We start from the raw sequence: 24,675 nt of genomic DNA, 5'->3' as shown, positions 1-24,675 counted from the left end.
TACAGAACTTTTAGACATGTTTGGCCCAAACTGAGGCTGAAGTAAGGCATGTAATAGGCATGATGATTGGGGGGAAGGGAGGGGTTGGATGGCACAACCCTAGCCATGCTCTGGCTGAACTACCTTTCATTTTGTTTCATAGAAGTGACTATAAAGACCTATTATATCTTTCATTTGGGTATGTAATTTGTATTTTTGTATCTGTACTGTAATATAGTCTCATTATACTGAGACTGTACATGTCAATAGCCAATTGTAGGGAAAAGACATGATAAAGAGCAAAAAATATTTCTGCAGCAGAAAGGTTTCTTGCTAGGTTTTATAACAATGATAACATTGATTACCAAAACCAATAAAACATGCCAAAAAAGGGCATGATTATAAATGTGGTACAAAACTTTAAGAACAGCTTGCAATGTTGCCTGTCGAATTAAATACATACAAAAAGACATATTAGTATTTTATTTCTGGATGTAACAAAACCTTAGATTACAATTAAATCAATGCAAATATGGACAATTCGATGAAAATATGACAGAAATAGTATTGCCATCTTAACTAGTGGTGAATGAAATCTGCAATATGCATTGTTTAATCAATACCTGTACAACAGTATCAATTTACTGAGAATTTTATTAGAGGAATTAGATATTTATTCCTGTTTTTTTTAAAAATGTACTAAAATCATATCATGTACCAAGTATCATGACATGTTTCACATTGTGAGTTGAGTGTATCTCCACATCCTTATTGGATGTTTATATCATACTTTCAGAGACGGGAAAATAGGCAAGGAGCCCTTTATTTTGATGGATTGATGAGTTTTTTCCAGAACTTTTCAGATTTAATTGGAATTTTGTCTGCTTTCTTGCAGATTTCACATGCTCTGTGATTACCTAAGAGGCAGCTAAAGGGTTGATGAAGATCATTAACTTCAGAGGTGGTCTTCACCTGACAAATTATGAAAGGATTAAGCAAGCCTGACTGTGCCTCTTTCTTCTCCTGTCCTCTGCTGGACGAGACATCTGTTATTTAAATAACCATTTCAAACAAGAAGGGAGAAGTTGTTACCCAACACTGTTTGAGCGGCTGATGACAGAGCGAGCAGAGTGAGAAACGGAGAGACAAACGGAGTGAGAGAGAAAGAAAGAGTGAGAGAGTTGGAGCATATTGAGCAGGTTAATAGTAAAAAAAGAACAGTCTGAATTCCAATGACAGAGGAGGAGATAATGAGGTGTTTTGATGTGACTCGACAGACAGCAGGATCTAACAAAGGTAGTCAGCTTGTGCCGTGCAGCTGCACTACAGGTCAGCTCACACACTCACACACTGTCTGAAAACTAGTTGCACACACTCAATGAAATCCAGCTCCACACGTTGAGGACTCTGGCCTTTTCTGTCATAAGCTTCTGTCTGTATTTTCTGGTTTTATCCGCTGCTCTGTTAAAAATACACTCACAGCAGATTTTATTAAAACTTTGTGTCTGCATGTGTCTGTTTGTATCTCTGCAAGGTACAGTGAGTGCACAGCTGCACTCATGGATAATATGCATCGCATGCATCTTTATTGGTGTGTTTTCCTGCATTTACATCTGCAGAATTTCCATTTGAAGGCGTCCATCTTGGCAGGAATAATAAGAAGCAGTGAGTGTGTTTCTCCCTAGAGGAGTGAGTGACAGTGTGAGGAAATGCAGCGATACTTATTCACACTGATGGAGAGATCAGAGTGAAACATGGCAGACGTTGTCATTGCAGCCTAACACCAGAGAGAGGAACGTTTCCTAACATTGATGTTGCAGGCCTGTCTGGCAGTCAGCGGCGCTCTGACGACAGGACAGCTTGAAAGCAGAGAAAGGAGGAGGATGGACAGGCGGGAGGGAGTAGGAGGAGGAGGGGTGTTGGTTATTGCCCATTTTTAGCTCCTCCTTTTTTACTATTACATAATTTAGCTGACAAACTTTCTTTCTTTCCTTGTCCTTATTAATTCAACAATTTCAAGTCATTCATGGCCTTCAATGACACTAATTTTTTTCTCGCACGATTAATGTATGCGCCTTCTGTGTGACCCTCGACTCATCCCGTAGTTTGCCAGATCATGAAGCGGCACAGTCATGATGCAGTGCAAGCGAGCAGAAATGGATGAAGGACAGAGACTTCTGAATGGCAGGTTCAGCTTTCAGATAATGCCAGATAAGACTGAAGTTATTTGCTCCTACTGTCGACATGAACTGAGTTACCCAGAGTTCATAGAGTCTTAAACATCTCATACCACACACTAATGCAGAGAGCTGCCCCCTTAGCCATGCTGGATTGTTTACAACAGAGATGCTCAGACAACTCAAGCAGGGATGAACTCACTATCTGGCATACTGGCCATTCTTTTTATATTATCTGTCGTTGTTTGGGGTTTTTGGCATGAACAAACATTTGCATAAAGAAAGCATTTTTGTCCACTTGTGTTGATAAGGGTAGTTACATTTTGAGAATTAGTCTTGTACAGTACATTTAGAACAAATAAAAAAAAGTGTGATTAATTTGCGATTAATCTTGAGTTAACTATGAAATTTGTGAGATTAATCACGATTAAAATTTTAATCTATTGACAGCCCTAATCTAAACATGGTTTTTCCTTCACAATAAAACACCTGGTTTGGACTTTTGGACGGCTGATTATGCAAGAAGGCCGATTTTCCATCCATCCATCCATCTATTATGTAAACTGATTATTCCATCAGGGTCAAGGGGGCAGAGCTTGTCCTCGCTGTCTTTTGGCAAGAGGCAGGATACTCCCTAGACTGTACAGAAGCCAATCACAACGCTGACATTTTGAGAAAAACAACCAAGTACTCATATTCACATCTATGGGCAACTTAGGTGGCTTTCACACTAGGGGCCCGGTCCCGGATCCGAGCCCAAAGTCACTTGAGCCCAAAGTCCAGTCCATTTGGGTAGTGTGAATGCAAAAGAACCACGCCCGGGCCCGGGCACTTTGCGAGGTGATCTTGGGCACGATTCAAGTGGACTCTGGCACGGTTCGGATGAGATGTGAAAGCAACCGCGTCGGGATACGGGACAGAGCGTCGTATCAGCTTTATGACATCATTGTAAAAACTAAACTTCTTTCCACAGAGTGGCAGTTTGTTCACATTTTTCCTCAATAAAGAGTGGAAATCATCAGAATCCAGTCAATAAACGGTCTGTTGTGACTCACCTTACAGATGAACACAAGTTGGAGTCAATGAGAGTAGGTGCAAAGGCAGTAAAAGTCTCCTGTCACCTCAAAAACTGCTGTATCTGCGAAGTACAAATCCATTTAATCTTCTGAGCTGTAGTAGATGTGCAGATAAGAGGAGCGAAGTTGCTGGCATCTTAAAAGTGATATTAATCATCCATGGCTGCAGGATGGACTTTTGCCGGGTCAAAACAAAAATAATCTTCGCTCAGGTCATGACCCCAGAGGTTGCCATGGTAGCTTCTTCTTCTTTCTCTACTACGTGCATACCACCACCTGCTGTTTCAGACCGAGTAAATACGCAAGTGCGCCCGGGCACGGTTTGATGTTGCTAGTGTGAAAGCAAGCAAGAGGGGGAAGGGGGAGGGGGAGGAATCGCGCTGCAGCGCAGTTCGAAACAACTGGGAGTAATGTGAAAGCACCCTTAGAGGCACCTAATGACACAACAAGCCAGTTTTTTGACTGTGGAAGCCAGCCAGATTTGACACTTTACCTTGCCCATGCACCTTACCTTGCATATGCACTTAAACTTGCCTACACACTTTACCTTGCCTACCCACTTTACTTTGGCTAACCTTGCAAAGCTGATGGATTGGCCAGACTCCATGTTTGTCATCAGGCAAATCCATCTTGCGAAGCTCTTGTCTGCAACTTTTGTAGGGAACCAGATGCTGTTTGGATCAAACATCATCATCTGAGCAAAATGAGGCGGTAGCTACAGGCGGAGTTTAGTTGTACTGAGAGCTGACAGCAACTTCTGTGTTATTGGCAATTAGCTTGGTGGGGTATAGCAGCAATTTTATAGTTCATTATCTATCCAAGGACAATAAAAGCATTTTAGACAAACTGTGTGTGATAATTATGGAAGCCAAAATTGTGGAAGGCAAAAACATAGAGGTTCCTCCAGGGTGGTTTCATGAAACAAGTTAGATGGCCAACAGACTAACATGTCCTAGATCCTCCTCAAAGCCCCAGTGCTTTATTCATGTGATCAGCACTGACATGTCTCACCAAGGATCCCCTGCTGCCTCAGAGACAGACTTTAGATAGGATGTAATGGGGGTCTAATGGGGTCACGCTCCCATTTGACAGTCTGTTCATAGGAATCAATAAATACACCATGCATGAGAACTAGAGGATGCAAAGGCACAAATACACCCTGATACCTGTTAGGTAAAAAAGGAAAGAAAGGAGGTGGGCAGGAGAGGAAGGAAGGAAGGAAGGAGGGCAGCGATGGCAGAGGATTCAGACTTCAGGCCTTGGCATGCTAACAAAGGCAGCAGCGCTCTCTCATCTGTCAATTCATTAGGACTTTCATAAGTTAGCTGTGTAAGCATTGTAAGCATTACTGTCAGATGATAATGAACTGTTTGATCTTAGAGATTTAATGTCTTTTTTCATCCGCTACTTGAGATGTTTTCAGTGTGTAAAATTCTGCAACCGACAAAGCAAAAGTCACGATCATTATCATCTCTGTAAGTGAATAAATGCTACAAAATTCTGCACATTTTTGTGCAGTGAGTGTGTGTTTAAGTGGGTGTGAGAGAGAGCATGCGTGCTTTAATTCCTGGCTGCTGTGGGACAGTGAAATAAATCAGGCCCAGCTGATGTGTGTTTACCTTCTCTAAGCCCCAGGAGAGTTTGGGTAATTGAGCATGAGCAGATCAGCAATAGAAAACCCATTTCACACAGAGGTAGACACTGCTCCAACAAGCATTCAGACATACAAACCTAAGGACACCCCTGTTGCATTTTGACCCTGTGGGACAAAAAAGGAGCCAAGCACAGGGACTCTAGTTAATGTATGACAGTAGGTAAGATGATCTGAGATGCTGCTGCGAGCATAATAAAATATACTTAATCACTTTAACTCTGAAATTTGCAATAGCAAGCAAGGGTTTAACATTTTGGGAAGCACTTTAATTTGCTTGAGACTAAAAGATCAATGCCACTCTCATGTCTGTCAGTTATATAATCCTGATTTACTACACTGGATCCATATCTAAGATGAATAAATATTAATAAGGAGAGACAGGGAGACAGTTAGCCTGACACGCTCTAAAGTCCACGTCTTTGACTCATTAAGGAAGAAAAGCCGTTAAAAAGTGCCAACTTGGTTTGCGTCTTTCAGTCCTTGGTCCCTCTGGTCTTGCCATCTCCTGTGAGGCCTGGACCTCGACTGATGTACAGAGGTGCTGACTGCACTCCTTGGTCACAACTTCTCTTCTGCATATTTTTGGGAATAGCAGCTACATTATTATCAGCACCTTGTGCACCTTGCAGGGCCTGATCCAGGTCACCACATCCTGGGTGCCCAAGCCTGGTCCAGACTTCAAGGGTGACCATGTACATCGTGGAGGGGCCAGCTGGGAGGATACTTGGGGAGGTGTGGCGTGGGTCTTATGTAGGCCTAAACAATGACCATCGGGAGGCCAGAGCATTACAGAACCAAGGCTGACACAGCTAAGTGCCAAACCGGCCTATGCTCAAATATATGTTTAAGCATATAAAAAGTCCAGTTAGCAGTGTGAAAGTTTGCACAAGTTTGGCATCTGCAGCTGTGATGGGACAAAAAGTGACACCGTTGCAAAGCAATAGCCTTGGTCGGATGAGAATTTGGCACACTGCAAGCCAAAAAGTCTTTTTTCTCTGAGTTTCTAAATTTTAACCCTGGAAGGAGTTTTCCAAAAGGGTGCAGTTTTAGTGACCTGAAATGCTGTTTGTGTATGAAAGGTCAAAACAGAAAATCATCAGTTCTCAGCAACCCCCACAGTGGACTAGGCCTGAGTCTAACACCATGTTTCATACATGCTTTCACCTCATTTGCTCTCCAAAAAAACAGTTTCCCATTCACAGCCAAAGCCCTGTGAAGTGCAAGCTGATGAAAATGGAAACCAGAACATTTTTATCAACAGATGCCATGTGTATACAATATGCTACAAGGTGTATTCTCAGTTGAACAGACTAGGCTAGCAGTTTCCTACTGTTTGCAGCCTTTGTGCTAAGCTAAATGGCAGCTAGCTGATACTACAAATTAACTGGACAGATTAGGAGCCGTTTACATTGCTGTTTAAATTTTTACAAGAAAGCTATTAAGCTCTGACAATAACGTACAGATAGAGCTACACGTTTCCAATATTTTCAGAGCAGCTGAATGCAGCATCGCTCAGTATGCATTCATTCATCTGAATAAATGCATGGCTTTATGTGTGTCTGGGGTTCCTCTATGTGTGTATATGTGTTTCTGTCAGTTTGTGCATGTTGATGGCATCCCTGTAGTCGCAGCTCCCCTGCTCTTGTAATGTACCCATGTAATGGTGTAATGAAAATTCATGATGAGAGCATGTTAACTGCATTAGCCAGTCTCCCGAGTTCCAGCACATGAATAAAACGAACAAGGGTAGGGGGAGAGAAAAAAAAAACAGGGAAACTCATTTTGATGCCTAATTATTTTTGGACTTGACAGCCTGGCAGCGGCCTGGCCTGTGTATGTATGTGTGTGAGAGTGTGTGTAGGTCGTCAGTGTTGCTGAGTAGATGCACAGCGGTAAGCAGGGCCCTTCATTATGGGCCATAATGAGTACATCCACCCCAGATACAACAGCCTGGGAACCTTTGTTGCATTGTTTTGTTCCGACACCTCGAGCAACAAATCAACACATTTTACACAGCTCAAGTACCTGCAGGTTTTTTTTCTTGAAACAGATCTCGTATATTTTTCTACTCGCATTCCTTTCATTATGTTTGCGTACATATTTTGACGCGTAGAAGACATGATCATCTTAGTATAATGATGTAAAACAATAAAATAACTGTAGGAAGTGTGTTTTATAATAATGGTCCCATTACACATACACAGATTCCAGCTGTCGGCAGTTAAAGATACAAGTTTTAATGGTACAAAATAATTATCTATTTTATAATTCTGTCTACAACACATTTTAATTTTGGGATGCCGGTTTAGCTCAGTTAGTAAAGCCGGTTTCTCACCGGTTTCTCATCATAAGGTGATGTTCTGAGCATATGGTTGCAAGGTTCGACTGCTGATCCTGTCCCTGTTTGTCATATATGTGTTTTGGGGGCTTTTATGCCTTTACTGAAGAGACAAGACAGCGGATGGAGTCCCAAACTGGAGAGAGAAGGAGTAGAGAAGATTTAAACCCAGAGCTGCCTGCTTCAAGGTCAACAGCTTCTGTAAAAAGAGCACATGGACATAACCACTAGGCTACAGTGTTCCAAGGAGTGCAATGAAGGTTGTGGAAATTTGAAACGAAAATTATAACCAACATTATTTGGGGCAGTGACATTTGATAATAACCCTGCAAAGCGGACTGTTTGGATAAATTCCATGTCTGTCATGAGGCGGATACATCTTGCAAAGCTTGAAACTGAAAAGCTTATTCACAACCAGAGGATGCCCAGGCCAATCAGCATTGTTTATGGAGAATGATAGTTGTACTGCAAGCCTGTAAACAATGGCTGTCAGTGAAGAGATTAGGGGGTGTAGCTAAAGCAGCTGTTTAATCAGGACTGGATGTTTTTTTAATTAATTGAAGAGCAAAGAATTGCAATGAAAGCTGCTTCTGCTCTGATCCTGCCTGGTTTCAGCAAGAGTCTGCTAATAGTGAACAGCCGCCTGTCGAGCTCACATTATGTGTTTTGCTTCTTGGAGGCTGTGACTCACGTCAAATGTTTTGTTGCTGATTGACCCATAATGAATATGGCATGATGGTCATTCGATTATCCTCTGAGATTTTTTCAAAAGGTTCTATCCTTCCCAAACACTCTCTATGGGGTGCTACCCAGATGAATGTGAAATATATCCCTTGTAATGCATACTTGAAACAGTCGGTGTGTGTGTCCGGTTCACTTAATACATGTGTTTTTTAGATGTTTTTTATTATTACACATCAAAACCTGTGCTATTTTTTCAGTAGTTGACTTCGCCAGACTCCATGTCTGTCATTAGACAAATAAATCTTGAAAAGGTCTAATCTACAATGATTGTGCCAGGCCTGAAAATGGTTCTGACCCATCAGCATCATTTAAGAAGGACTAGGCGGTAGCAATGGCTGCCACTGGTGTAGCAATTAGCTCTAATGTTGGGCCACATTTCTTTGCTAAATAAAGAGCAAACAGTCACACTGAAAGCTTTTTATGACAAAAAAAAAGAGGTGTTCATTCTACTCCCAACCCGCTTCGGCATGAGTTTGCGATTGTTATGGGTGGGATTAAGTTGTACTCTAGGCCGGTATATACTGTACAATGGCTGCTTTGTAGAGATTTCCCAGATGAATGTAAAATACAGTACTGTCCAGAACTTAAAGGCATTTTGGGCCAAGAATTGAGGATTGAAACAATTCTGGTCATGCTCTGGATGCCTTTGCGTGCTGCCGGGGGCATGGGAAATAATTGGTTAAAAAATAACACCAAGACTCAATCTCAACCCTAGGCTAGGCCATGCTTACTCACCATAATCACCCCTGACTCTTCCCCTAAAGGGACTGGACAATGTTATTTTGCGACAGATTTTTTCACATGCTGCCAGTAATATGCAAGGACTTCCAGGGCACAACTGGGGTAGTATCAATCCTGCTTCCCACCCTACAGTGCCTTCAGAAGAGCGTACTCATCCAGGATTTACATCATGCCTCGGCTTTGGCCCAAACATGCCTAAAAGTTCCTTACAGTACTGCAAATAAAAGCTATGTTTCATTTTTGTATTTGCTTTTATAATACATTAGAAATTTAAGAAATTTTCCAAGAGTGTGTCTACTCCAGAGGCTGATGCCTGGGGGAACCACTGTGCTAAGCTTCCAGTGCTCCAAACCCAAATGTCTTGTCTCACCATACCAGTGTTAAATTACGACCAAAAGAGCCTCAAAATTAATATATGAAAGTATGCAATCATATTTGCCAAGCTTACAGGTGCTAGTTGTTCATATCTCTTATTTTTTCATGTTATTACAGTTTGCATTTGTACTGCTGCCACAGGTTTCCTTCCTCTAACATCCTCATGTATAAGAGAGAAACTGTTGACTTAAGGTTTGAGCTTCATTCAACCATGTCGGTTCTTTCTTTGCGGTTACTGACACGGCTCTCTGTAATCCTTACACAGTCGTTGTTAGTTTAGTGGAGTCAGATGTTGTCCTCTACATGTCTCACTCGTAACAAAAATAGATCCTTGGCGGAGGCTGCGGTTTGTTTGATTTTCACGACAAAGATCTCAGAGAGAGAGAGAGAATCAAAAAGACAATGCTGCATGTTATCGCTCTGTGAGGATAAACCTGTCTTCTTTTTCACTCTTGGAAAAGCAGATGCCCTTCAGACGGCTAATAATCAGCTGACTAAAGGTTTCCTACCTTAATCAGAAACACCTGTGCAGCACAAATGACTGTGTTTGTGTGTGTAATCAACCCCAGGGGACACACTGAATCCTTCCTGCCTGTGATGGAGACGCGCTTCAGTGCTACGGATGCAGCACAGGATTCCCGAAATCACAATCTCCCTGGATTAGGAAGAGAAGCGGAGCATCCGGAAGGTCTTTATTGGTTTATGATTGCCCTTATCCTAACCACATTAACCTCCTGATTGCTTGAGCAGACATTATTAGATGCTTCCACTGGAACAAACAGGGAAAAAAGCAGAGAAAAAAAAGAGGCCAACAGGCAATCATGCCCACCGGCCCATGTAGGGAACTTAAGGCCGAGGACACAAAGAGACAGAGAGAGAAATGAAACCGAGGAGAGAGAGAGGAGTGGGGGAGGAAGAGAGGGTGTTCGATCGTCGATTAAAGTGCAATTGTGCAATTTCATTCCTGTTCCAGCACAATGAGGAATGAGATTAAGCTCAATTTGGACCTGTTCAAGAGATCTTCTCACCTCTGTCTGAAGTGCAGCACACATACTGGAGCGAGCATGCATGCACGCACACACCTATCTACACAACCCTGGAGCCCCTCACCATGTCAGCACCTCTCCAGGGAAATCAGGCGTCTGGAGACAGGTCAGCCCAGGCCCATGTATATATTCATGGGCTTAATCTGGCATCATTTCTCTGTGCTGCCCGGAAAAAGAAATGTATTTAATTTACACAATCCCCATTTGGCCTGCTCAACGAGGAGGGATACATAGGGAAAGTAGGCCCATAGTCAGGGCTTCACCTCTTCAGAATAAACTATTCTGCAACAATGTGTGTGCATATCCAAGTTGGTGTGTCTGTGTACTGTATGTCAGCACGCATTGCCGTATTCTGTCTGTGGAAGAGGAAAAAAACATCTTATCATATTCCAGTCCAGTACAGTACACCCAAACAGTGGCAGCTGTGCGAGTCAGTTTGAATGGGAGGATGGGAGTTGTACCCAGCAGATGCTGTGTGTGTATTAAACAGATTAATTATTAAAACATGCTTGACAGATGAAAAGTGGGTCCTCAGGCTATAAAGGAAAATGTTTATTCTTCTGCCATAGACTGTAGTACACTTAGCTTCTGCTCTCAACTTATCCCGCGCCTCAATAAAGAGAGTAAACACTTTCTGTGCTCTGTGTGGTTGGAATCACATACATAATAATTCCAAATGGCCGCCTGGGATAAACCTTCAAATATGAGTGTGGGTTTAGTGATTGGGGTGAAATATGATTAGCATGCAGTGCTAGTAAGTGTGAGTGGAGTTAGGTAGCCTGAGGATAGACCCAATCACCTTTTCTCCAATTGCTCCACTGATTATGTTATGTTATCGTTGTCTCAATCGTCAAATCTAAATGATTTTCCCTGAACAGTTTCCCCTCAAATATTTAACATTTCTTGATTTCTGCCACTGTCAATATTTGGCTCGAACAGATTATAAAGTGCTTGAGGAGTAGCTGTTAAGGTTATTAGTTCTGATTAATAAAGTTTGTACAAATTATGGGTCACTGTGGGTTAAAGTATTTACATTTTGCTAGTAGATTAACTAAATGGTGAATAGACTTGAGCTTTCCTAGTCATTTGGCTACTCAAAGCACGTTTTACTCCACTGGTTGCGCACACCCATTCACACAATGATGTCTATTACTATCAAGCCATCCCATTCATACACATTCAAATGCCACGGATTCAGCAGTGGGAGCAATCTTGGTTTAAGTGTCTTGTCCAGGGTCAAATCTTCACATGAGTGCAGGAGCTTGGTATCAAACACCCCCCAACAATCTAGTCAAGAGACAGCTGACTCTAATGGCTGCCTCAGACTACACGATTTTTTTTGGTCGTTCACGACGGCACCATGTCAGACTATGTGACTGAAACCTTGCCTTGTCTTGGCTGACAGACTAGCTACACTAAAGAGTGATCCTGACCGCTCATCATATGTTGACGTCACCTCTATCTCTAGGACTGTGTGTGAGTTCACAGGTTGTTCATAAAAGAAGAAAACGACAAACAAGCAAAATAGTAGGTGGATTGTATTATGGATAACAATTATGGATGTATCAAGAGGAGCATGATATGGACTGGCTCTCGTTCAGCAAGAAATTAAGGTGTGTATGTGATAATAAATAAGATCATATAAATTGTACACATTGGTTCCTCAGAGGAGAAAAATATGGACTCTAGTAAATGATGATGCAAAGATAAGAATTTTACATAATGAGGGAGAAAAGCTGTTAAAATCTCCAATCAAGTAACCTCATTTATGTAAGCACCATGATAAGTAATGATGCAGTGAGTCAAATTTCGCCTCATATTTCCTTGAAATTAAAAATTAATATTTAGCATAAACAGTTCTATAATTGTTTCACAGTTGTTAGGGAAATAATATTTTGAGGTATTGCTATTTTGCTCCACCCAAATGCATTACAGATTTACAAAATACATTTAAAATTTAGGAATGTCCTCTCTAAAAACAAGAGTAAGTCTAAGCAGGGATTATTTGCCTTTCTATTTGAGAAAAAAACAGAACGATGCATTGAAAGAGAACCCCAGGAGAAGACAACAGGAGGGGGGTGTTGTTTGCAACCAGACACATCTGTCTATAGCACGAAGAAGAGGGAGACAGAGAGAGAGACATACCACCTGCTCTGCCATTTCTACACTTCTTGGCTCCTTGTAAAATAGGTGACAAATTATTCAGTCCAAGATCTGAGCATCCGAGCCTCTTCTGAAGGTGGAGGCAGAGAAAAACAGACCAGTTACCCTCCCAGCCTCCTTTAAAGATAGCGCCACCCTCGCTTACACTCATATACACACATAAACACTGAATGAAATCATTCCTACCATCCCCCATACTACACACGCACAGACACGGGTTGCTGGGCCCCCTGTTGCCTCATCTGTCAGTCCCCAAAAGCGCTCACACACACTAACATCAGGCACACATACACACTGTCCCATGGGAGAGGGTCTCAGATGCAGATCATCAGTATTAGCAGGCGGCTGAGGGATTAGCATCCCCCTGCAGTGACCTACAGGTGTAGCCCTGGGTTAGAGCTGACACTTATCTTCCACAGCATCACAGAGTCCCAACCCCAGGCCTCACAACCAGATACACCTCACAGAAAAAGCAGTACTGACACCTAGATGGGGATGGAGATATGAGGTAAAGGGTAAAGAGCTAAAGGAAGTAAACAGGTAAATGCTGACATGTAAAGAAATCAAGTAAGTTTGCATAGAAATAGGAAAATTTATAATTTCATAAACATATCCTGATGATCTGGGAAGCTTCCTGGGGCCCAGTCTTATTGGATGGTCCACTGAGGTTAAAGAAAATGGTGAATTCAGTGCAATTAATGATAAACATTAAGTTTGACTTAAATACTCAGCATTGCCCAATAAAGCAGCATGTTTCATTTATGCTTACTCCTTAGCTTTCATGCAGTCATATTAGCCTGTTTTAATAATGTTAGCACTGAGCAGAGGTCAACTCAACTTATCTTTTAGACTGTGTATAGCCATTACAGAATCTGCAGAAAAGTTTGGATGCAAAAAAAGAGAAAAGAAAGAAAAAGAGAGAGCTATTTAGGCCATCAGACCCCAGAAGCTGATAAGCAGGTAAAGGAGGTGATTGTTAGGCAGAGGCAGGGGCTGATGATACAGTGTGCATGGGTTCATATTACTAAATCACATCTGGGGAGGTCCCTTATACTGGGTCTTTCAGCGTTGATGTATCAGTATCAGCTGATATCAGCCTGCTGATGAACAACAGCCAAATAATGTGGCATGAACAGATATCAGTAGCCAGAGTTTATCTGTTGTGTCCAAACAATTCAGTGCTGGTTATCTGCTATAATGAAGTGCTGAATCATATAAGGGATTTTTTACTGGACAGAAGAAGTCACCTCTCATCTCAACTCTCATCAGTTTTCGTTGTCGAACACAAGACAAAATTTTGACTTAATCACTGTTCGCAGATTATTTTACATACAGAATTGAGGAGTGATAAGATAACAGCTTAAACCCCCAGTCGGAGCCAACAGGTGGATGCTGGGGTGGAGGTGGGTTGAAAGTGAGAGCACAGTGCTGATCCAGGGCAGAGCAGAGGAAGAGACCAGAAATCTTACAGTTTAAATAGACCACGAATTTAGGAGGATGTGATTCATGTGATTTGATTATGATGCATGTCAGGTGTGAATCACTGCGATCGGGATTATTGACAGAAGAAACTTGCAGGCTTCAGTTCATTTGCACAAGCTCATGTGTCATAGCAACTCTGAGTTGGAGAGAAAGTGCAAACCTTCTCAATTCAGCCCGTTATAAGGCTGCAAGTACAAATTTTGGTTTCTATCTATGATGTTAGATGGTCAGGATCCATGTAATCCAGGGCAAAGCTGGTCTTTAAAGTGAGGAGCTGCAGCCAAGGCTCTAGAAAGTCAATCCATCATTTGAATGACTGGAACCTGTTCTACAAAAACTAATCAACACAACATAAGACCTTGTTTCTTTTTTAATGTGCAGCAATTCAGGACCAAAATTGCATTCAGTGTTCAAAGGCCTTGAGTTGCCAAAGTTGTTCTCTCAACCTGGCAACCACAACATAGACCCTTTAAATGATTTTGGTTTAAAAGTATTTAAATATAATTTTTTACCACCAAAACTATTTTTGATCATAAATAAAGCATGGATTTTAAAAAAGCAGTTCTATAAATTTGTAGTATGAACTTCTGAAATGTATGCTAAGAAGGCTTGGATAAAATGCCATATCTCAACAAGCTTAAATTCATAACTGCATACTGACTTTTTTCACTATATCTAATTTATGACTGTAAAAGCAAATGTCTAAATATGAGAGAATACCTTCCAAACAAGCCTTCAGTTCAGTAATCAGAGGCAGTAAGTACAGTATAAAGGAGGAGCTGGGTTGTGGGGTGAGATAAAGGTGAAGGAAACAAGCAGTCTTTGCAGATAAATGAACTATTAACAACCTTCGTGGAGGCTAAAATGTTTGCCTTTCCCTTGTTCTGTTTCCTCCCTGGTGTGCTTCCTTTGTCACATGCCTGAAAGTTATCACATTTCTGATTGAACGTGGGAGAAAAGGACGGCTTGATAAACAGACAAAGTCAAAACAATGCGAAGATGGAGGTAGACGAGCAAAGGGGCCTTTGGTGGTTGACGCTCATGTTTTGTTCGCTGTAATATCATCTGAACCTGGCTTGTGTTGTTGCCTCCCGTCGGACTCGCCTCGTTCTGTTGACATTTTGCTGTTATTTGTACACTGCAAAGCGGTCCATTTTCCCCGCATCAAAAGTGCTTTTACGCGCGTGTGTCAGGATGTCTTTGGTGCTTACCTTCAGCTCCTGTCAGAGAGCGAGAGCAGGGCCTGTGCTCAGGAGCAGAGGGGGGAAGGCTGCTTTGTGCCCTAAGCGTTTTTAGTGAAGGCGAGAACCGGCTCAAAGGCTGTCAACGCACATGGAAACACACATCAATACGCACACACCAACAAGCGGTGTTTTCACTCTCAGCTGCACTCCCAGTAAGAACCAAGTGTTTGAAATGAACTCTGACTCGTAAAGCGCACGTACACACAAGCACGCACGCTATGCTCATTACACAGGTTTTTTGCCTGTGTTTGCCTTTCTCAAAGGCTATAGAAACATGAGGGTGGTGAACGCAGCCCTGATCAAAGGATGTAGAGTTAGGACTTAGGACCTGACAAAGGAAAACAACACGCAGTGTGAAACAATGTGTGTGTAGCGAGAGCGGCGTAACAAACGACACCGACGTTCCTTATGAAACTGCAATTACGAAAAGATTTCCACACATCTTCCCTTGTAGCAAAGCAAATCCACCAGATGGAAACTGCAATCTGGTGCTCGGAACAGCCTTTTTAGTTTTAGATGTTACTGTGGAGAGTACAACAGGGTCAAACCAGCACTGTGAACTCAGTAGACGCTGGGAATCCATTTCATTAGTGGGCTTTTTCTAAGGATTGTGCCCTCATGCTTGTCATAATAATGATTCATTATAAAATTCTAACAAGAAGTCAGACTACTACTTTTTCTGCAAAACTTTAGATATTTAAAAGGGGTTGTTTTCAATTTTCTGACAACTTTGGTTATGAAAGACAAGAATTTTAGACATTGATGTAGTTTTAAAAAACACACAGCAGCTATGAGTCTTTACCATCGCTTCAAAGCATTAAAGCGTTATCGTTGTGTTTAAACTCATGACTTGTAAAACAGCATCCAAGAAAAAGGGATTTATAACCAAAGCAACAATGTACAAGTTCATTTTAAACAGAATTTACAAGTTGAAAAGTATTTTGGTGGTGCACTGATTTGTGCTGGAACTTAAACTTCTATTTGGCTGTTATAGTGCCTATAAAAAATATTCATCCCCTTGAAAGGTTTATCATTTTATAAATCAGTCATGGTCAATATAATATGGCTTTTTTTGACAGAAAAATACACCAAAACATATCTTTAAAGTAAAAGTGAAAACACATTTCTTCAAAGTAATGTCAATTAAACAAAATGTGTAATTTAAAATAATCATACATGTTCACCCCCTTTAAAGTGACTGACCTTATTCTACAGAGGTCCAGTCAGTTAGAGCTAGTAGGTTCATAACTAGTGAAATGGGGATCCCCTGAATGCAGTGAATGTGTTTTGTGTTATTGTAGTATAAAGACATCTGTGTCTGGAAGATCCAGTCACTGGTTCATCAGTATTCCTGGCTGCCATTACACCCTGAAGACAAAAGAACACTCCAAGCAACTCAGGGAAAAGGTTACTGAAAAGCATAAGTCAGAGGATGGATACAAAAAATTTACAAGGCACTGAATATCCCCTGGTGTTAAGGAATATGGCACATGCTTAAACCTGCCTAGATCAGACCGTCCTCACAAACTGAGTGACCGTGCAAGAAGGAGACTAGTGAGAGAGGCTACCAAGACACCTATGACTACTTTGAAGGAGTTACAAGCTTCAGCAGCTGAGATGGGAGATACTCTGCATACAACAAGTGTTGCCCATGTTCTTCAACAGTCAAAGCACTGTGGGAGAGTGGTAAAGAGAAAACCACTGTTGAGGATGTTCGCCAAAAGGCACTTGGCTCCATGGTCAAGTGGAAAAAAGTTCTTTGGTCTGTTGAGACCAAAATGGTGCTTTTTGGCCATCAGACAAGATGACATGTTTGCAGAGACCAACACACCGTCCCCAGTGTGAAGCACGGTGGTGGCAGGATCATATTGTGGGGATGCTTCTCAGCAGGCAGCCCTGGACGATCATAAGGGTAAGATGAATGCAGCAAAATATAGGAAAATTCTGGAGGACAGCCTTATTCAATCTGCAAGAGAACTACGGCTTGGATTTATTTTCCAGTAAGACAATGACCTGAAGCATGCAGTGAAAGCTACACAGAAATGGATTAAAGACAACAAGGGGAATGATCTGGAGAGGCTGAGATCTACTCAGTCTAATAGAGGGTTTGTGACTGGACTTGAAAAAGGCTGTTCACACTTGATCCAGTGCAATCTGAAAGAGTTGAGCAGCTTTGCAAAGAAGAATGGAGTAAAATTGTAGGAAGTGAGACCTATCCATACAGACTCAGTGCTGTGATTGCAGCCAAAGGTGGATCTACTAAATACTGAGATGAAGGGGGTAAATATTTATGCAGTCATTTATTTTAACTCACATAGGTTTTATTTAAGTGACATTATTTTGTAGAACTCTGTTTTCACTTCAACATTAAAGAGTTTTTTTCTGTCACAAAAGCCAAATCATAATGTCTATGATTATCTATAAAATCAATAAAAGCATAAAACATCCCGGGGATAAATGCTTTTTATAGGCACTGTATATGCCTCTACAAACTTGTTAACCATTGTTGGTGATCTACTGTATGTCTCTTTATGTTTCCATTAATCTAGAGTAATAAATAAAAACAGGATGAAAATGCTTTTATGTGTTTGGGTGGTTAACAAAAAAACAAAAATATATGGTAAAGATAAATGTATAGCCACCTCAAAACACAATGCTTTAAATAGGCTATAGCTACAGAGCTGCAATTTGATACAAGGTCACGGTGACCTTTGGCCTCCAAATCTAATCAGTTCACTTTCAAGGCCAAGTGTAGGTTTAAGATTAATTTCACCCAGATCCCTCAATGCATTCTTGAAATATTGCACTTACAACATTTGAGCTAATAGTGACTTTAACGTTTGTCCTCAAAAATCCTATTAGTTCATCTTTGAGTCAGTGTACAGCTGAGTAAAGTTGGAAAAATCCCTAGAGCTTTACTGAGACACTGTGTCACAATACAAACAAAGGGCAACCATGAGGCCCAGTGACTTAGATCTTTGACCTTACATCACCTCATCCTTGGGTCTGAGTGGACATTTCTGCAAGTTTTGAAGAAAATCCCTCAAAATGTATGTGAGATATCACATCCTAAGAAAGGTGAATATAATAGCAAATGAGCTTTCACCTGTGACCTTTAAAATCTATTTTATTCCATAAGTCAAAGGGCACATTTGTGCAAAGTTTGAAGACAATCTCTCAAGCATTTTTGAGATATCACATTCACAAGCAAGGGATGAACATGATGCCCTTTGACCTTGATCTTTTCCTCCAAAATGAAATCCCTTCATCTTCGAGGCAGAGTGGACATCTGTGCAAAGTTTTAAGAGAATCTTTTGTTTTCTTTTTAAAGATTTATTTTTGGGCCTTTTCATGCCTTTCTTGGATAGACTCGGAAACAGGGAAGAGAGCAGGGAGGGATATGCAGTAAAGGGCCACAGGCCGGATTCAAACCCGGGCCGCCTGCATATATGGGTGGCGCCTTAAACCACTCAACCATCTGCGTGCCCAAGAGAATCCTTTAAAACATTTTTGAGATTTTGGGTTCAAAAGCAAAAGATAAATGCAAGGCCAGGTTTTTTCAACCTCTGACCTCCAAGATCAGAGGTCATCTTGAGTCAGAGTGGACATTTGTACAAAGTTGAAGAAAATCCTTCACAATTTGTCCTTTATATTACATTCACAAGTAAGGAATCAACATGAGGCCCAGTGACCTTGACCTTTTTCCTCAATAACCTTATCAGCACATCCTTGAATCAAAGCGGACATCTGCACAAAGTTTGAGAATATCCCCCAAAGTGCTATGGTTCACCCAAAGACACTAACATAGAGCTACTTCGCTGTGTCTCTGTTCTTGGACAATTAAACCTTTGCTATTTGAAAAACACGTCTTGGGAGGAAAAAAAGAGCAGCACAGCATCTCTACAAAATTTTCCACAGAGACTCTTTTTTCTGCAACAGGTCCTTGTTTGGTAGTCTCTCTATGGAGGACACGACTACAGCTATAGAAGAGTACAAACTAAGAGAGAAGTAGAGAAAAAAGAGATAGTAACCAAGCAAAAGGCTAAAAGTATGATTAAGTAAGTCGTTGACTGGCTTTAGTCATTAGAGGGAGGTGGTTTGTACACCAAAATAGTAAGCGCGCTGAATCACAAGCTGGTCGATCAGAGGACTTGATGGTTCAGCTGAGCCTGCACTTCCTCCCTTAATAAGATGCCCAAGAGGCTCAGAGCAACCAAAAGTAATGATAATTTGGAACATCCTTATCATTTTGTGTGTCCAAGAGAATCAGAAAGTTCTGCTCACAATTTGCTTGATTAAATGGTAAATTGTGCATTTCTAAATCCCCTATGCCAAGCCAAGCCAAGTTTATTTTATTGTTTAAACAACTAATTTAGTATAATCCTGTTGTGATATATTTCCTTTATGAATTGTGGTGTTTTAAGGCTACATACGAAGTTATATTCAGTGACTCTGAAACATTAAAGGAAGTTAATATGACCATTATACAACCAAAGAAGCTTAAAAGGATTGTCAAGGAAACTAAAAACTATGTCATGGTACATCAAGGCCTTGTAAAATACACAGAAAGGTTAAAATCCCTCCTGCAACAGGATGCAGGCATTAATGCTTGGTCAAACTTATATAAAGAAAAAAAAGATTTATTTTTTAAAAGGAAAAAAAAGAAACTGATGATACTAAACCCCTTGTCTTCAAATGTATGCAAATTTGCAAAACTGTTTTTTGTTATATTTGATTCAGAGTCATATGAAAACTACAAAAAAAAAAAGCCTGTGATGACCAATGACCACTGTGATGGAAGAACATGTTGCTGAGCTTGCATTGAAAAATAATGCCAAACACAGAGGATTTATGAAAAATAAAATGCTTACAAATTTCTTTTATAGAGCATTCACTTGAGCCAACATTGTTTCTTTGCCCATTTTTACCTAAAACTCACTAAATAATGTGAAGAAACTGTACCCATCAGTTACGCTGCACAGCCTTCCCTGCCGGTAAGAAAGGATAAAGGGGCAATGCTCACTGAAATTACTGTAGGCTACTGCCACTACTATTGTCAAGTACCTTATACAATCCAACTTCAAAATGCAGTGGCTTAACCAAAGAATGCTGAAAAGACATTTAGCAAAATCACCACTGATGCATTAATGCTGACAGCCCTACTTTGAAGTTTTAAATACAAAGCGCAGTGCTTCACGAACTGTGGGTCCTGGAGGTACTGCAGCTAGGACAAGAGAGGCCTTTTAGTTCATGTAAGAACCATACATGATTTTGAAAATTAAAAACAAGTTTGATTACATGTTAAAGTATGTAAGTCGAAGTGGTTACAAAACACAGCCAGATGATTTAACTTATCTGTTACCTTTTCAACATTTATTTTATCTGATGTATAGGACAAGTGTCATGGTTGAATAGGTGCTGAATTAACTGGTGATGCTCCATTTAACATTCAACTATGCTGCATTAATGTTACTAGGAAAGGGTTTATGGAGGCACAGCATATGTTTTAAGAGAATGATCTTAAAAAGTAAGTACAGGAGGCTTCACAGAGGCCTGTTTAAATAAAATTAACACTGGTGCCTCATTAATATTACTTAAGGAGTATACCAACACTTCCTTGTGGTGTTAATGCCTCAAACCTAGGCATGTGCTTTGGGAAATCCTTTTAATAAAATATAATGAGAATGTATACTTTTCTTATACTATGGTTGAATGAATTTTTTTGGTGGGCCACAGAAGATTTTCAGGGATTTTCAAAATGGGCTGCAGCGCACTGAAATTTGGGAAGGACTGTATTAGAGCATTGTTTCTCAACTTGTCCAGCCCCAGGACTCACCATTAGCTCCTTAATAAGAAATTCATGCCCAAATTTCTAATGTTTTTGGATGTATAAAGCATATTTTTAAAAATAACATAACATGCATGTTTTATGAGAGCTTCATAGAGTTTTTGACACAATTTTAAGGCACAGATTCAAGACTCACTGAGAAGCTTCACAACCCAATTTTCTGGTCCCAACCCGTCTGTTTAGAACCGCTGCCTCAGAGAACTATGACAGCCTCTACAGTGAATTCTGTGTGGGTTGTGTTTACAATCCAGAATCAATGTACACAAGTAATCTTGTGACATAAGAAGTTACTTTAAAAAGTACTCTTACCCATCACAAATCATTAGAACTGCTTGCAGCAGTTGGAGATGTCCAAATTTAAAAAAGAATCTTGGCTCATGTGAGAGTGTTCCTCCAGGTCAAATAAAAATCAGGCTCTTGAATTTTTCATGATGATGATCACAAACAACCAAATGATTCTAACAAAATGATTGCCTTGACAACAATTAATCAAAACAGCAGGTGCAGATGTTCTGAAACCTTTGAGGAAGAAGTTGCAGATTTGCTTGTGTAAAATACTTCCAGCTGCTCTGAGCTAACCCATCCCATTCCTCTCCAGGCAATATATCTGAACGGTTTGGCCTCAAATTTGAGATGTCAGACATGAAGCAAGTACCTGCACACTATCATCAACCAAGTCAAACATCACACATGCAAACAGGGGGAATTATTTACCCTCTTCATTTCTTATAACATGTGCCCTGTCTGTGGAATTTGGGATCTCAAGCATTTCTTCCCAGCGAATGACAGCAGTGTACCCCTGGTGTGTTGGAGGCTGCCAACCACTAAGCAGTCCTGGCATTCTGCAGACAGGCCAGACTTGTGGTTGTTGTTTTGCTCGCTCCTTCTCAGTCTTTGGCTGCAGGCTATATGCAGAACACAGACAGCTAGCCTGTTCCCACACCAGGGCTCAACGCTGAAGGTGCTCAACCCCATACTCCACTCCGGGTACATTAGCAGGGAAAGGTTGGAGGGGAATTTGAGGAGCAAAAACAAAAAAGGACGAGTTGAAGAAGAGGACAACAAATAACCGAGATGTACCAAACAAAGACGTATGCGCCTTTTCAGAAACAAAGAGCAACGAGAATCTGACACCTTAAAGTTAACAGCTCTGTGGCAGAGCATCAAGATCATTCCTAGCATCCACTTTTACTTTCAAAACACATTTCCTTTCCATCGCTTTATTCCATGCTTCGGTTTCTGCCGTCAAAAAATGGCTGACCACAAGCTTGAATCGTCTCATGTCGTTCTCCACAAAAGGAACGTTGGAGGCTATGTTTGGGTTCCTTGGTGAGCCACGGACAATTGTGACTCAAGCTAATCATCCCCTGTCATATTTCTTCAATTAGAAGAGACAGAGAGGCCAAAGAGCTGTCTGAAATGAAGTATTTGCTTGTAGCGGCATGCTGTCTTGCTGCCCGGTTGTAGTGTATAGTCTTACAGCTGGCAGGCACTGTAAAGCAAGCAGGGAAATATCATAGTATATTTGACCTATGCCTGTAATGCAACATTCAATCCAAAAAAAGGGATTTTTTTTTGTGAGCAAAAATATATTTTTGTTCACACTGATTCAGTGATATTATCTGCCTTGAATGCAGTGTAGCATACTGTATCACATCCTTTTGTATCCTTTCATATTATTCCGTGTTTTAATGCATTGCATCATTTCTTATTGCATCATATCCAGTGTTGGATTTACAACAGTACAAAGCAATGCATTACTGTACACACATTATATGTCGCTGTAATGCAGAAGTGTAATGTGTTACATTTACTGTTAAAAATATAATATTGGGAGCACGGAAAAAAACAAATCAAGCGTCCCTTTTAAAGCACGCTCATGTGACACTAACTGATTCAGGTGACTGACATATTAGCTTGAGTCCGTGGTGGAGGGAGGGGGAAACAGCAGAGTGGCTCAAATAAGAATAAAGTTAGATGTGTGGAGATATGAGCACTACTTTGGATTTGTTTTACAAAAGGACAAGAATGTGACAGTGAAGTGTAAACTGTGCCAAGGCCAGAGACAACTCTCCAACGCCGTAAACTCAACATCAAATCTTTCCAAGCACCTGCAAAGACAGCAACACAAAGCTAGAAGCTAGAGACGCCCAGAATCTGAATGAGGCTCATGATACCTGAACAAGGCTACACCTATACCAAGCAGCTAGGTGTAGCCTTGTTCTTGACATATTTTCTGTGAGGTGCTGTTTCGGTGTGATTTTCACAACTTTGACCTTTTTGTGTTAAAGAGCAGAAAGAAGAGGTCTTGTGTTTGTCCTCCTTATTAGAAGGATTTGTGTTAATTGTAGTTTCATGTAGAAATATCAGGAGGCAGCACTGTCTTTTGCTGACTCAACATTATTTGGATTAACATAACACTTAACAGATCTACTTAACTGTGGACTAAGTTCTTGCAGAGCACATAGCTCTGTAACATCACTCATGTGTTGACACCACTCACGTATCCTTAAGAGATGAGTGCGGTTCATCACTAAAACGGTTACACTCATTCATCAAATTAGTCTTTGCGGGATTTGCGAGTCTGTCAAATGAATAACCCATCATTTTTATAGACACAGGCTTGAAATCCCAGTCTATAATGCTCTTTTAAACTGTAATGAACCTCCCACCACTAGAGGTCGCTGTAGCTACAGTTAATGGCTGCTGCCTTCCTGTCCAACACTTCACGGATGTAAACATGAGAAGCTCAGTGGTGGCTTAGCGGTTAGTGTGTAGTAGGAACGGTATGGCAGTTTTTAAAAGTAAATGGAAATAAAGTGGTGTGTAGGCCATCAAGGGTTGGACTCACTTATAACTTCCACCCAAATTGAAAAAAAGCCACATCTCAAAGCACGATATTAATCTGCGAAGAGGAACAAATGCTGGCGGCACGAAATTGTAATGTTTGCCTTGCTGTAGAGAGGATATCAGGCTAACGTCACACCCACTGACACAATGATCCTGTGAGGAATTTTACTGTTTCTTAAGGATTTTTCTCTTCTTTAGACCAGCCGGTTAAACAAATTTTAAATGAGCGTTTACAGAAATAGACGCTCAGGAACATCCTTAGTATCCTTACACCTTTTACTGCATGAAATAGTGCCATAATGTTACATAACATTAATATGGGCATATGTAAGGCTTTTTATTGTATCAACTTTATCATATCATAGTGGTGTATTGTGTTATAGCTCATCATATCACAGAGAACAGTATTATAGCATAGGGTGTTGTAGCATATTGTATCATAGTGTATCGCATCATAGCGTAGCGTGTCATAGCTTCTTGAGTCATTGAAGCGGTGGGTACCCTTGCCAAAATCCAAAAAACATCAGCAGTGATGTGCTGGGAAGATGGCCAAACATTAATCAAAAATATGCGTATTATAAGTTTCTATCTATATTCTCATATGTCATAGAATTTTGTACCGTAGAATATTGTGATACATTATATCATTATGTATAATATCACGTGATATCATAGCATACTGTATTTTTTAAATACATCTCAGAGGTATATATTTTAGGGGTGCACATTTTCACCTAATGAGCCAGTAAAAGTCCTGGAATCCATCTTAAAATAAGAAGAACTGGATCATGACCATACAAAGTAATCCTTAATATCCCTCTAATATCTGCTAATAATTGATCAGAACTCCAGCTGGCTGGTTGTATCTCTCCTTGTCATATCCTACACCTCTCTGATTAGTAAGTGTACTATGTGCCCCCGCTGCCCTGATCTGTCAGTGTATTCATGTCCCACTGTG

This window comes from Cheilinus undulatus, linkage group 15 (genome assembly GCF_018320785.1).
Source record: "Cheilinus undulatus linkage group 15, ASM1832078v1, whole genome shotgun sequence".
In the NCBI taxonomy this organism is placed as follows: domain Eukaryota; kingdom Metazoa; phylum Chordata; class Actinopteri; order Labriformes; family Labridae; genus Cheilinus; species Cheilinus undulatus.
This window is presented reverse-complemented; position numbering follows the sequence as displayed.